Source organism: Echinops telfairi, unplaced genomic scaffold (genome assembly GCF_000313985.2).
Source record: "Echinops telfairi isolate 266 unplaced genomic scaffold, ASM31398v2 ScPeMD7_31;HRSCAF=116, whole genome shotgun sequence".
Classification (NCBI taxonomy): domain Eukaryota; kingdom Metazoa; phylum Chordata; class Mammalia; order Afrosoricida; family Tenrecidae; genus Echinops; species Echinops telfairi.
In genome coordinates, this window is record NW_022103928.1 from 4,259,863 (window position 1) to 4,274,300 (window position 14,438).

Consider the following 14,438-nt stretch of genomic DNA (forward strand, 5'->3'; position numbering starts at 1 on the left):
TCATCTATACCAGAAAGTTTATAGTACAATTGTTTGGCCAAGTCACTGAAAGATATCCGTGTTTGTACCCATCCCTAGGAAAGGTGATCCTTCAGAATGCTCAAACTACAGAACAATATCATTGATATCAAATGAAAGTAAATTGTTGCTGAGGATCATACAACAATAGATACAGAAGTACATTGACAGGGATCTGCCAGAAATTCAGGTCAGATTCCAAAAAGGGAATTCAGATTCAGAACAAAGGATATTATTGTTGATATCAAATGGATCTTGACTCAAAGCAGAGAATAGCAGAAAGATGTTTACTAGTGTTTTATTGACTATGCCAAGACATTTGACTCTGAACCATAACAAACTATGGACGGCCTTGTGAAGAGTGGGAATATCTGAACACCTCATTGTGCTGAGGGAGAACCTGTTCATGGATCAAAAGGCAGCTGTGGAAACAGAACAAGCGAATACTGCGTGGTTTAAAGTCAAGAAAGGTGTGAGTCAGAGTTGTGTCCACTCACCACACTTATTCCATTTGTGTGAAGGGCAAATAATCAGAACATCTGGATTATATGGAAAGATATTGGTCATCAGAATTGGAGGAAGGCTTATTAACAATGTGCAACATGCAGATGACACAACACAACTTTGATTACTGAAAGTGAGGAGAATTTGAAGAACTTGATGATACAGTTCATGATTTGACAGCCTTCACTATGGACTACAACTCAATGTAAAGAAGACAGCTGGGCTAGTAGATAACAATATGATAAATGGAGAAAAGATTGAAATTGTCGAGGATATTGTTGTGCTTGGATCCACAATCAGAGCTCGTGGAAGCAACAGTCAAGAGATCAAGCGATGCATTGCACGGCGTGTAAACCTGCTGCACAAGACCTTGCTGGAGTTGAGGAGCAAGGGTTTTACTTTGAGGACTGATGTGTGTCTGACTGAATCTATGGCATTTTCAATTACCTCCCACAAATATGAAAGTTGGCTATTGAATAAGGAAGACTGAAAAAGAATTGAAGCATTCCAATTAAGGTGGTAGTGAAAAATTTTGAACGTACCAAAAAAAAAAATACAGCTGTCTTGGAAGAAGTACAGTCAGAATGCTCCTTAGAAGCGAGGATGGCAAAGACTATCTCATATACTTTTGACTCTGGAGAGAACAGTCTGGAAAAATACATCACGCTTGGCACAAATAGAGGAACAGTCAAAAAGAAAAAGACCCTGGACGAGATGGACTGACACAGCGGCTGCAACAATGGGCTCCAACGTAAGAACAGCGGTGGGGATGGAGCAGAGCCCAGCCGTGTTTCAGTCTGCTGCACACAGGCTCGCTAGGAGTCCCAACTGATTTCAAGACACGAACAACTCCAACAGGTACTATAGATTCATTTCTCAGTTTTAATTATTTCTTTAGTGTTTTTCCTACTTATAGAATTACCATAATGCGTATATCAGTTCTTTGGATGTGTCCCATATCACCACCATTGTTCTTGTTTTTTAATTCCCTTCTCTATTTTCTGATCAAACTGAGTAAAATCTTAAAAGATTTTGCTTTCCAGTTCATTCATTCTTTCTTCTATTGTTGCATCTCTACTTTTGTTTGTTTACTAGATCTGTTTATTTGGATTATTTTATTACAAAGCTGTGGAAATTCTAGCTGCTCTATTTTGGGGATCTGGTGGCATAGTGAGCTGCTCACCACAAGGTCCACAGTTTCAAACCACCAGCTGCTCCAAGGGAGAAAGGGAGACTTTCAACCTCCATAAACAATGACAGTCTCGGAAGCTCACAGGGGCAGTTCCACCCTGTCCTCTAGGGTCACTCTGAATCAGCATTGACTTGATGGCAGTGAGCATTTCTCTATTGAATTTGTTCTTTTGTTCTTGTACTGATCTTTTGTGTTTGTTTAAGTACTGGTTTTTAAATTTTTATATCTATATTTTTTATTTTTCCTTTATCTCTTTAAGTCAACTTAGGACTAGTTTTTGATGTCTTTATCAGATGGTTCCATTATTTGTTGATCAATGCATACAATTTCTCTGCCGACATCTATATTCATTATGTTGATCCACTCAAAATATGACTGAGGTGTAAGTGATTTCCTGGAAGGGAGTTGACCATGGTGATATGAGGAGGGTAAGGCCTGTGGAAATGGAGACTTCAGGATTTTCATTTGCTAATGAGGCACAACTCTAAGCAAAATAGCTCTAAAAATCTTACAAGAATCTGAACTTGGAATGTACAAAGTACGAATTTACGAAAATTGGAAGTGGTCACAATGAAGTAGAAAGGACGAGCAGTGATATCATATGAATTAGTGAACAGAAATGGACTGGTATTTTCCATGGCCATTTTGAATCATAAAAATTATATGATTTACTATACTAGGAATAACGCAATCAAGAGGGATAGCATCGCATTCAATGTCAGAAAGGCTCTTGCTAAAACCACCATGAAGTACAACACTATGTGGAATCGGTCTATATATATCCACATTCAAGTAACTCCAATCAATACAAGTATTATTCAACTTTAGGCACTAACTGAAAAAGCTAGTGATGAAAAAATTGAAGAATTCTAGCAACTTCAGTAAGAAATCAATCAAACATGCAATCAAGAAGTGTTGATAGTTATTAGTGATTGGAATGCAAAAGTTCAAAACAAATAGAAAGGAACAGTATTTAAAAAATAGAAATTTGGTGATAGAAATGGAGCTGGATATCATACGATAGAATTTTGCAAAACCAACAACTTTTTCATAGCATATACCTCTTTTCAACAACACAAAAGGCAGCCATAACACTTGGACTTCCCCAGATGGAAGATACAGAACTCAAATATACAGAACATCTGTGGGAAGGCACAATAGAGGAGCTCCATATCAGCAGCTAAAACCAGCCCAGGGGTCAACTGTGGAATAGACCATCAATTGCTCATATATATCTAAGGTCAGTATAAAGTTGGATAAAATTGAAACAAATTCATGAGAGTCGAAATACGACCTTGAGTCTATCCCACCTGAATTTCAAGAACATTTCAAGAACAGATTTGACTAATTGAACAATAATGACAGAAGACCTAATTAGCTATCAGAGGACAGCAAGACCATCATGCATGAAGAAAGCAAAAGGTCATTAAAAAGACAGGAAAGAAGCTATGTCTTGTCTTTTGATAGCCAGGAACCATCAGCTTTCTTTACTGCATGGGGTCTAAATGGCTTAAAGTTAAGCAAAAGGCCATCTAGCAGAGAAGCAACAAGCCCACATGGCAGAAGCACTCCAGCTTGTATGATCATGAAGTGTTGATGGGATCAAGTAACAGGCATTAGAAGATTCAAAACAAAACAACAATAAAAGCATATTGTTGAGAATGAGGGGGGTCAGGAACTCTCCTCACAGAAGGGTCACAAAGAAGGGATGAGTCGATTAGGGTGCAGCATAGCAGCAATGAAACACATAATAGTCCTCTGGCCTTTTGAAGCTTCTCCCTCCCTCACTATCATGTCACCAGTACTGCCTTTAGTGCAGGCTAGACCAGAGCATGTACACTGGTACAAATAAGTGCTCACAACACACATGGAATCTAGGGGAGATAAACCCCTCAGGAACAGAAATGAGAGTAGTGATACCAGGGTGGGGGAAGGGGAAGGTGGGGAGAGGAGGGGAGGAAGGGGAAACTGATTACAATGATTAACATATAATCCACCCCCACCCCCACCAAGGGGTTGGGGCAAACAACAGAAATACGAATGGAGACAGCGGTTGGTGTAAGATATGAAAATAATAATTTATAATTTATCAAGGGGTCTTGGGGGTGGGGGTAGAGGAGCTGATACCAAGGACTCAAATAGAAAGTAAATGTTTAGAAAATGATGATGGCAACATATGTACAAATATGCTTGATACAATTGATGTATGGATTGTTATAAGATGTATAAAAACCCCCAATAAAATGATCTTGTAAAAAAAATCAGGAAAAAAGGAAAAGATAAAAGTGGATGTCAAAAGAGACTCTGAATCTTGCTCTTAATCTTGGAGTAGGTAAAGCAAATGGAAGAAAGGGTGAAGTCAATGAGCTGAATAGAAAATTTCAAAAGGCAACTCAAGAAGACAAAGTCAGATATTATAATTAAGTATACAAGACCTATCACTAGAAAACCAAAAGGGTAGAACACACTCAGGTGAACTGAACTCAAGAAAAACTTGAATTGAATATACTTGGCTGAAAGAAAGCAAGAGAAATATTCAAGCCTCGAATTTCAATTTTAAAGATTTTACAGGAAGAATATTGAATGATGCAGGAAGTGTCAAGAGAAGATGGAAAGAATACACAGAATCACTGTACCAAAAAGAACTCTAATTGACAGTCCACCATTTCAGGAGGTAGCATAGGAGCAAGAACAAATGGTGCTGCAGGAAGAAGTTCAAGCTGCACTGAATGCAGTAACCCCAAGACAAGGTTCCATGAATACCCATTGAAATGTTTCAAAAGATTGAAAAAACACTGGAAGCATTCACTCATTTATGCCAGGAAATTTGGAGGACAGCACTTGGCCAACTGACTAGAAGAGATCCATATGTCTGCCCATTGCAAAGAAAGGTGACCCAACACAGTGTTCAAACTGTAAAATGATAGCCCTGATAACGCACTTAAGTAAACTTATGCTTAAGATCAGCTACTACTGGTTGCATCAGTACATTGACAGGGAACTGTCACAAGTTCAGGCAGGATTCAAAAGAGAATATGGAGCAGGAGATATTATTATTGCTGAAGCCATGGATCTTGGCTCCACACAAAAGATATCAGAAAGGTGTTGACTTGTGTTTCCTTGACTATGCAAAGGCATTGAACTGTGTGGATCTCAGTAAACTGTCAGTAACCTTGAGAAGAATGGGAAGTCTGGAACACTTTATTATGCCCATTTCCAATTTGTACATGGACCAAGAGACAATTGTAAGAACAGTACAAGGTAATATCGAATTGTCCAGAGTGCTCTTCAGAGACAAGGATGGCAAGATTTCATCTTACATACTTTGAACATCTTGTCAAGAGACCCTAGTCCCTGGAGAAGGACAACCTGTTTGGTTAAGTGGAGGGAAGGCCAAAAATAAGAAGGATCTTGAAGAGATGGATTGACATAGTGGCTATATCAATGGGATCAGACATAGAAAAAATTGTGAGAGTGACGCAGGACCATGCAGTGTTTTGTTCTGTTGTGGATGGGGTGGCTATAGATCAGACTCAACTCTATGGCACTCAACAACATGTTGGTTCATATTTGCCTATCTCTCATATGCTTTGGATATGTTTGTTGTTTTCGCTACACTAATGCATTCATATTTTTATTTCTACTTTTGCTTTGAAGTGTTCAATTGAAGTTTCTTCCTTGAACTGTTTCCCTTCCTTTGCCTTATTCTTATTGTTATTTTGTGTTATTGATATGTATGTCTTTGAAGTTGATTTGCTGTGATTTCCCTTGTCTAGAGGGTAAGGAATGTTGAGTACATAAGTGGGAGCTATGGAATCAAGCACTTAAGATCTCCTTTGGATAATTGCTTGGATATGAAAAAGCAGGATCCTTTGGATCCTTTCCTATGGTAGGGCACAAGATGCCATCCCTTCATAATATAAAAGTTTTGTTCCTTCATTTTCACATGAATAGATGCTATATACCCTGGTTTGTTGTGCATGTTGTCCGTGTACACATAGTCAGACAGTAGAGCCTTGGTGGATGGGTAGATGGGATGCCTTAGGCAGGGTTCTCTAAAGAAGTAAAACCAGTTAGGTACAAGAAGAGAGGGAGAGTTCATAAGACTGTAGAAGCTGGACATTTCCAAGTCCATGGGCTACATTTCCAAGTCCATGGGTGCTGGCTTCTCCTGATTCATAGAACTGCAGAGACTGAAAAGGAAGGATTGGCATGTCAGATGAAAAACTGCAGCCTGCAGAAGTGAATGGATTCAAGGTTGCCTATAAAGGTGGCAGGTGGCTGACTCATAAATTGTAGCGGTTAAGAACTCTTAGGATCAACTTGCCACTCTATTAAATCTAAAGAACCCGAGTTCAAACATTGTGCCAGAACTAGGATCCTGATCATGTCAAAGAAGAAAACTTTGCCAGAATGTCCACATATATTGGAAGCAAGTCACATTCCGGAGGAAAATACCTTTCAATTGATTGTCTACTCATCTTACCAAAGGGGAATGATGAAATCACAATTGCCAAACCATTGAGAGCTATGGCTCAGCCAAAGTGATACACAATCTTAACCATCCATGGAAAAGGCCTCCATGCTGCTGTTGAAAGGTGGTACAGATGGGGCAGGGAAGAACGTTTATTTCTACCCATTCACTATGTGGAGAGAGTCCTACACACCTATATGAAAGGGGTAGGACACTGAGTGAACATTAAGGTTGATGTGAGGTGATTGTGCTTGAGCTGAAAGCCTGCTAAGTTTCAGTGTAGGGCAGAAAATTGAGGGAAGGCTGTGTATGGTTCCTTAGAAGGGAGAAAGGGAAAAAGGCTTTTGTGGTTTGGACAGGCAGCCCAGGAACCTTCTATGCAGACACAAGAGAGTGGGATGATGGAAGAGGGAGGGAAAGCACAACACTTCTGTGATCAGGTGGGTGGTCTGAAGGGCTTCCATTGCAGATATAGAGAAGTGGGGCAATACCAGAGTGTCAGAGGGGTTGACACAGTGCCTCTGTGTGGGGGAGAAAGAGAGCACTCCACTCAGTCACAAGTTTAATAAGGGAGTTATGGTGAGGGAGCAGAATTGTTCTTGGCATAGTAATCCATTCTTGGAAAGGGAAGAAGGGAGAAAAATATACACATCAAACAGACAGTAGCCAAAACAGAACTCTATTGGCAAGGCACACCTGATAAAATAGATTTTAAATAAAAATCCATTATAAGAGACAAAGAAGGCCATTGTGTCATGATTAAAGGGCCACTTCACTAAAATGATATAAAATAATAAATATGTAGGTGCCCAATGACAGAATTTAAAAACACACTAAAAGACTTGAAATAATAAATAGTCCTATAACACATCACTTTTGATAGTGAACCAAAAAAAAAAAGAGAAAGAAAATAAAAAAAGATACAGGCTATGTTAACATGGTATCAATCAGCTAAAACTCACACATAAACAAAACACACTACCAAACAGCAAAAAGTTTCACATTCTTCAATGTACATGGAACACTCTCCTTAAGAGACCCTCTTAGACCACAAAGTAAACCTCAATAAATAAAGAGACATAAATAATACAAAGTGTCTTCAGTGAACATAATGCCATAAAGCTACAAATGCCAAAAAGCCAAAGCAGAACTGTATTGGCAAGAGAAAATTAACACTGGAAACCTAAATTATATGTACTTAAAAGCCATTTTAAATAAAGAAAAAATGCATAAAATAAAATAAAAATACTTAGAAAATAAAAATATACCCCAAACTTCTAAGCACAACAAAAGTAGATCTCAGGAAAAATTATAGCTATAAATGCATCATAAAAAAGAAGAAAGGACAAAAATCAATAACTTAACATGACAACTTGAATAAAAAGGAACAGCAAAATTATACCATTGTTACTAGAATAAATAAAATAATAAAGACCAGAACAATAAAAATTACAGAAATCAATGTGATAGAACACAGAAAAATAATAGTAATGATAATATGACTACAAGCTCTTTCTTTTAGAGATTCAATAAAATTGACAAGCCACTGGCCAAATTAACAAAGAAAAAAATGAGAGGATGCAAATTATCATAACAAGAAAAACAACTGAGAGTATCATAACAGATTATGAAAAATTATACATCACCTAATTTGAAAACCTAGAACAAATGCACAAAATCTATGAGTTAGTTAGTTTATTGTGCCAACCTGGCTGATAAACACATGTGGGGTTAATTGAAGGGTGGAATTGTAAATGGCTCAGTGGGCTTCCCCTTTCGAGTTCTAGGGTCTCTTTGCTTTGTGATATTTGGACCAGAGTGCAGCTGCCTTAGCCAGTTCTATGCTTCAGCTGGCAAGGCTCACTTTCTGCAAGACATGCCCAAGGAGAAGCTGCTTGGACCTACCCCGATGCAGCCCTGGGTGCTGGAGTAGCCTTGTGGAGGCGGCTGCCAGTGCTGAGATGCTTACACGCTCACTGACTCAGCTTTCCTCCTGCAGTCAGCATCATTGTGTGTGTTTTGTGAGAAAGAGGAGGACTTTGTGGATTGGTGTCGGACATATGAGTTAATGTTGGACTTGTGGACTTGGGCAGCTCTGGGTTGGGATGTTTGCTTAATGTGCACTTACCCTTTATATAAAACTCTCTCTTATACATATGTTTCTGTTGATTTGTTTCTTTAAAGTACCCAGACTAACAAATGCAATGAGATATCATATCACTCCTACAAAAATGGCAGTGATTTAAAAAAAACCACAGAAATAAAAGTGTGCTCCAAAGTTTTCGGGGAGATTTCATACTACTGGTGGGATTGTAATATGGCACAACTACTGTGGAAACCATATGATACTTCTTCAAAAAACAAGAAATAGAAATATCGTATGATGCCACAACCATATTCCTAGGCACCCAAGAGATCTAGCAGCCGTGGAACAGAGATGTGTGCCCACCCATGCTCATTGAAGCATTAGTCGCAATAGTAAAAAGACGGAAACAATCTGAGTGCTTATCAATGAATGAATGGATAAATCAATTATGATACATACGGGCAATGGGATATTAGGTGATGATAAAGAATAAAGAGGAATCTGAGAATCATTGTGTAGATGAATCTACAGAACCTTATGCTGTTTGCAAAAACTTAATCACATAAAGGGAACATCCTGCATACTTTGTTTTTCTAGAAAGTCAAGGATAAACACATGCATAGAAAGAAATGTGACTTGACAGTTACCATGGATGAGAGAGGGAAAACAAGGGAGTCACTTTCTAGATAGTAGACACCTTTTTTGGGGGGTGTGGGGTAGAGAAAATCATAATGGGAAAGGCAATCAATGTCCAATATATGTCAGTCTAATTTGACCAAGGGAAATGAAGACAGTCAGAAGTGCACAAGATAAAGGTCAATTTTGGTAAGTGCTAAAGCATATACAATTCTGAAACAGTAACAATCACAAAATATGTGTGTGGTTACATATTTGTACATATATGTACATGCTATGGTGCATAGAAAAGCATGTGTGGACTCACTCACACTCTCACTCTCACTCACTCACTGACTCACTCACTCTCACTCTCTCACTCACTCTCACTCACTCACTGACTCACTCTCACTCTCTCACACTCACTCTCACTCACACACACACACACAAGAAGAAGAAAAAAAGAAAAAGCATGTGTGATCATGTTTCTGAATGAATATTTTAGGCATATGCATATACATTTTTGTGTGTGCTACATATATATAATGAAACACATAGTGGCACACTTATGGGGACTTCCTAGACATTGCCAAACTCCTCACAGGACTGGTTTACTGTGTTAAAAATCTTAGGATCACCTTTTGTGGGATGACTCAGAAAAGTGGCATAACACCGTTTATAAAGATAATGTTCTAATTTCTAGTTTGGGGAATAGTGGGTGAGCAGATAAAAACTTGTGAGAAAAGAGTACCACATTAGCTCTGGTTCTCTACTCATCTAGTGCAAAAGACTATAAAGGAAACCAAGACTCAAAGAAGAAATTAGTCTATAGGATTAATAAACCATGCCAACCCTGGCTTCTTCTAGCCTGCGACCAGAAAAACTAGATGGTGTCTAGCTACCACTGTCAACTGTTTTGATCAAGGACACAATAGAAGATTCTAGGAAGAATAGGAGGGAAATGTAACAAGAAAATTAAAATTTCTAAAAAACAAAGACATTGGACTAATTATATTGATGCAAACTAGAGGAACCCCAAATGCTATCACTTTAAGATACCTTTTTAAGTTGGGATTGAAGTCACTCCCAGAAGTCACCTGTCAGTCAAATAATAGACTGATTTACAAAATAAAGAATATCACCCATAGGTAATGCTCTTTTAAACAATCAAGTATACCAGATTAAAAGAGCAACACTTACCCAAAATCAAGATGAGAAGGCAAGGGGTGTCAGGAAAGATAGATCAACTGAAAAAACAAAAAGAATGGAAATAATGAGAATGTTTTCAAATCGTAAAAATTGTAGCCAATATCATGGAACAATGTGTACAAAAACTGTTAAGTAGGAACCTAATTTTCTCTGAAAAATTTCACCTTAAACATAATGAAGCATTTATTTTAATTTATGATAAGTATGTTAAATATTCTAGTGGAAGCGAAGTACAAATGAACATAAACAGGTAATTTCTCATTGGAAAAAGAAGACAGATGCTATGAGAAAGGATGACGTGGAAATGAGAAAGGAAAAATTAGTAACAGATGAAAATTGCCTTTTCCAAGGTTATTAGTAGATTTATCATAGCCAAGGAAGGATTCATCAGAATAGAAGTCAGCAAGCAATGACCAAGCAGAAATCCAGACAGAGAAATTTAAAAAGAGGTGGAAAAACCCCTGTGATATTAAATGATGGAAAGAGCGAGAAAATGGAGTAGAATAATATACTTGCAGATATAACAGGCAAGCAATTTCCAAAATTAGTGTTAGACACGAAAATCACAAATACAGGAAGCTAATGCAGGATAAATATAAATTATAATTATAAACATAAATACAAATTAATATATATGAGAAGCATACATATCACACATAAGCATAGTACATATATATTTTAACTACAAATAGAAACAAATAAAGGCAACCATGGAGGGGCAGGGTGTGGTTAGGTAAAATACACAATCGATGCAAAGGAACAAAGATAAGAAATACAAAGATGTTTTATCAGAAACCATGTAAGCCAGATAATTGGAGTAACATCCTAAATGCTAACATTAAATAAATAAAATAAAGGCAAGTACATAATTCTATGTCTTGGAAAAATACCTCTAATAAAATGTATAAAGACTTACAAATAAAACTTTATCTATTAAGTACCTGAGTTTGTCTACAAAAAGAAAAAAATAGTTAAAGGAAGTTTATAAGGAAAGGCTGTTATTCGAGGCATAAATCAATTAATGTAATCTCTGTCAATAATTTATACAAAATTGAATTGGCCAAAGTGTGATAGATATATTTAACGACAGATGGCATAGTGGAGTCTACATATGTATAAACAAACACCTCCTAGAATTTAGATGCTTAGTTTGGATTTTAGGGTCATGGTACCATGGGATATCCCAGGAAATTGACCCAATATTATGGTTAGTGCTGTAACGTTATGTCCTAGTTCATTGTGTAGCACCCATATTCTGGTTTGTGGATTGGATCTTAAAAAGTTACAAGCAGTCAGATAAAAAAGGTGGCCATCTAGCTGAGAAACAACAAAGTCCACATGGAAGAAGCACACCAGCCTATCCTGACATGATCACTGCAGACAAAGGGGGTACATAAGCAAATGTGGTGAAGAAAGTTGATGGTGGCCGGCTATCAACAGATATAGAATTTGGGGTCCTCTAGGCTTGAAGATACACAAGTGGCCATCTAACTGGGACACAACAAATCCCATATAGAAGAAGCACACCAGCCTGTGAAATCACAATGTGTTGAAGGGATCAGGTATCAGGCATCAACGACCAAAAAAATCATAGCATTGTGAATGAGGGGGACTGCAAAGTAGGGACCCTGGGCCCATCTGTGGGCAATTGGGCATCCCTTGCAGAAGGGCCACAGGGAGGGGATGAGCCAGTCAGGGTACAGTGTAGCGATGATGAAACATACATTGTTCCTCTAATTCTTGAATGCTTCCTACTCACCACTATCATGATCCCAATTCTACCTTACAAGTCTGGCTGGACAGGAGGATGTACACTGGTACAGCTAGGAACTGGAAACGTAGGGAATCCAGGACAGATGAACCCCTCAGGACCAGTGGTGAGAGTAGTGGTAGAGTGGAGGGAAGCTGAAGGAGAAAGGGGGAACAGATTACAAAGATCTACATATCACCTCCTCCCTGGGGGATGGACAGCGGAGAAGTGGGTGAAGGGAGACGTCGGATGGTGTAAGATGTGACAAAATAATAATAATTTATAAATTATCAAGGGTTCATGGGAGAGTGGGGGGGAGGAGGGAGAATGAGGAGCTGATACCAAGGGCTCAAGTAGAAAGCAAATGTTTTGAGAATGATGATGGCAATAAATGTACAAAAGTTGGATGGATGTATGGATTGTGATAAGAGTTGTACGAGCCCCCAATAAAATGATTTTTTATGAAAAAGGTAAGCCAATCAATCAGTCCCTATAAGAGGGAGAGTAAGGAGTTTTTTAAAACTTTTTCATAAAAATGTGTAGTTAATTATGTCTATGAATACCTGCCTCCTTTTCCACGAGACCAGAACTGGACAGTGCCTGGCAGTCATTACTGAATATTTCTATCAAGGTTTCTATAAAGGTATCTTGACCACACGGGGGAAATTATAAACCTGAGTTTAAAAATCATAAAATCCATACTTTGTAGATCCGTCATGGCTGGATGCATCCTGAAACCATTACCCAGAGATCATCTTTAAACTTTAAACTGAAAATATCCCCTAAGTACCCTTAAAAGCAAATAGCAGTTTCACCTACCTAATGAAGATATCTGCAGTGAGCATACCCTGATTCCTCGAAAATAAGACAGTGTCTTATATTAATTTTTGCTCCCAAAGATGTGCTAGGTCTTATTTTCAGGGATGTCTTATTTTTCCATGAAGAAAAATACGGTACACATTTATTGTTGAACAACAAAAAGGAAATTTATTACCTGTATATGGTATGGTAGAGTTGTCATCACAAGCCAGCATAACTAGACAAACTGTGAATCTTACAGTATCAGGAATTTCTTGTTACTACCATTATTTCCATGTACAACAATCTATGGTACATTTATTCATTTATTCAATGACAGTCATGTCATAATCTTCTGGAAGATCTTCATAACAATCCAAACCCTGAATTTCCTGGTGAATTTCTTGTAACTCCATTTCTTTCAGAATCTCATGTTTAGCAATAGCACTGTCCTTCAATGAGTACTTCTTGTCAAGGTAGCCTGCTCGTAGTGCATTTGCAATGCAACTGCCAGTGATTTTCTCCCGTGAATTCTTCACCCACGTCACAGCCTCTTGCAGTTTAGGATTCACAAAGTCTCCACGCTGATTTCTCTCCATTCTATTTTCATTATAGTCATTAATTTCCATGCCCAAATTGTCCTTGAATGGCTTGTTTATTGCAATATCAAGAGTCTGGAGATAGGCCGTCATTCCTGTGGGAATCATTATTTGATCTATTTTTCTTTCGTAAAGAAATGTCTTCATGTCTTTAGCGTGGTGAGTGCTGGCTGCATCCCAGACTAGCAGACCCCTTTGCCTCCCTTGCATAACAAGCGGCAGCATTAAATTGACCCATTTCCTTATAACTGCTTGTGTGGCCCAGGCTTTTTCAGTTTCAAGAATAAAAAGTGCCCAAAACATGTTCAATCTTTTCCTTCTTGCCCTTAGAAATGATTAAAGGTGGGATTTTAGTGCCATCCAGACCAATTGCCAAAATGCAGGAAACACGTGCACTTTCATAAGCAGTGGAGGGAATGTACACTGAGGAGGCACCCCGCTGTTCAACTGTTGTTTGAGATGATTGGCCCATAAACAGTGCAGTTTCATCCATAGCGATCATGTTAGAAAGATTGTTTTTAGAGAAGTCAGCATCATCAATAAAGGACTTGAATGCAAGTGCTCGCTTAATATCTTCAGCATCTTCCAGCCTAAACAATGCTGTGGATCTTCTTAAAGATGGTTCACTTCATTGAAGGACATTATCCAGCCGGTATTGTGATGCTTTGAAGTCTTTGGCGGCTATGTCAAACTGCGGTGCCATTGCAAGGGCAAATTCTTGAATCTGAGCCCTATTCACACCCAAAGCCTTTGCTCTCCTGTCAACAACCCATTCACAGATCAGGCCTTCCAGCTCGGAAAATAATGGTTGCCCACCTGATCCACACTTGCGCTTTTTACCATTTGCCTTGTCCACTTTTTCAATGGGGTTACCATACTCTGCTTGCCATTTTCAGACCAATCGGATACTCAACATCTTCTCTTTGCAGAAAGCAGTAAGATTTTGGCCCCAAGAGTCTTCCACGATTCCTTTCTTGTACTCCATGGAGTAGCTTTTTCTTTTTTCACTCATGTGTAGGGGTAAAAAAAAAATGATACCTACCCTGGGGTATCAGGGTGGGGGGAGGGGATCACTTAAAATGACACAGGAGGATCAGAGGGTGGAATCAAAATGACACAGGAGAATTGGAGGGGGGATTACCATTTTGTAACCCCTTCTGATCCTCCTGTGTCATTTTAAGTGATACCCCAGT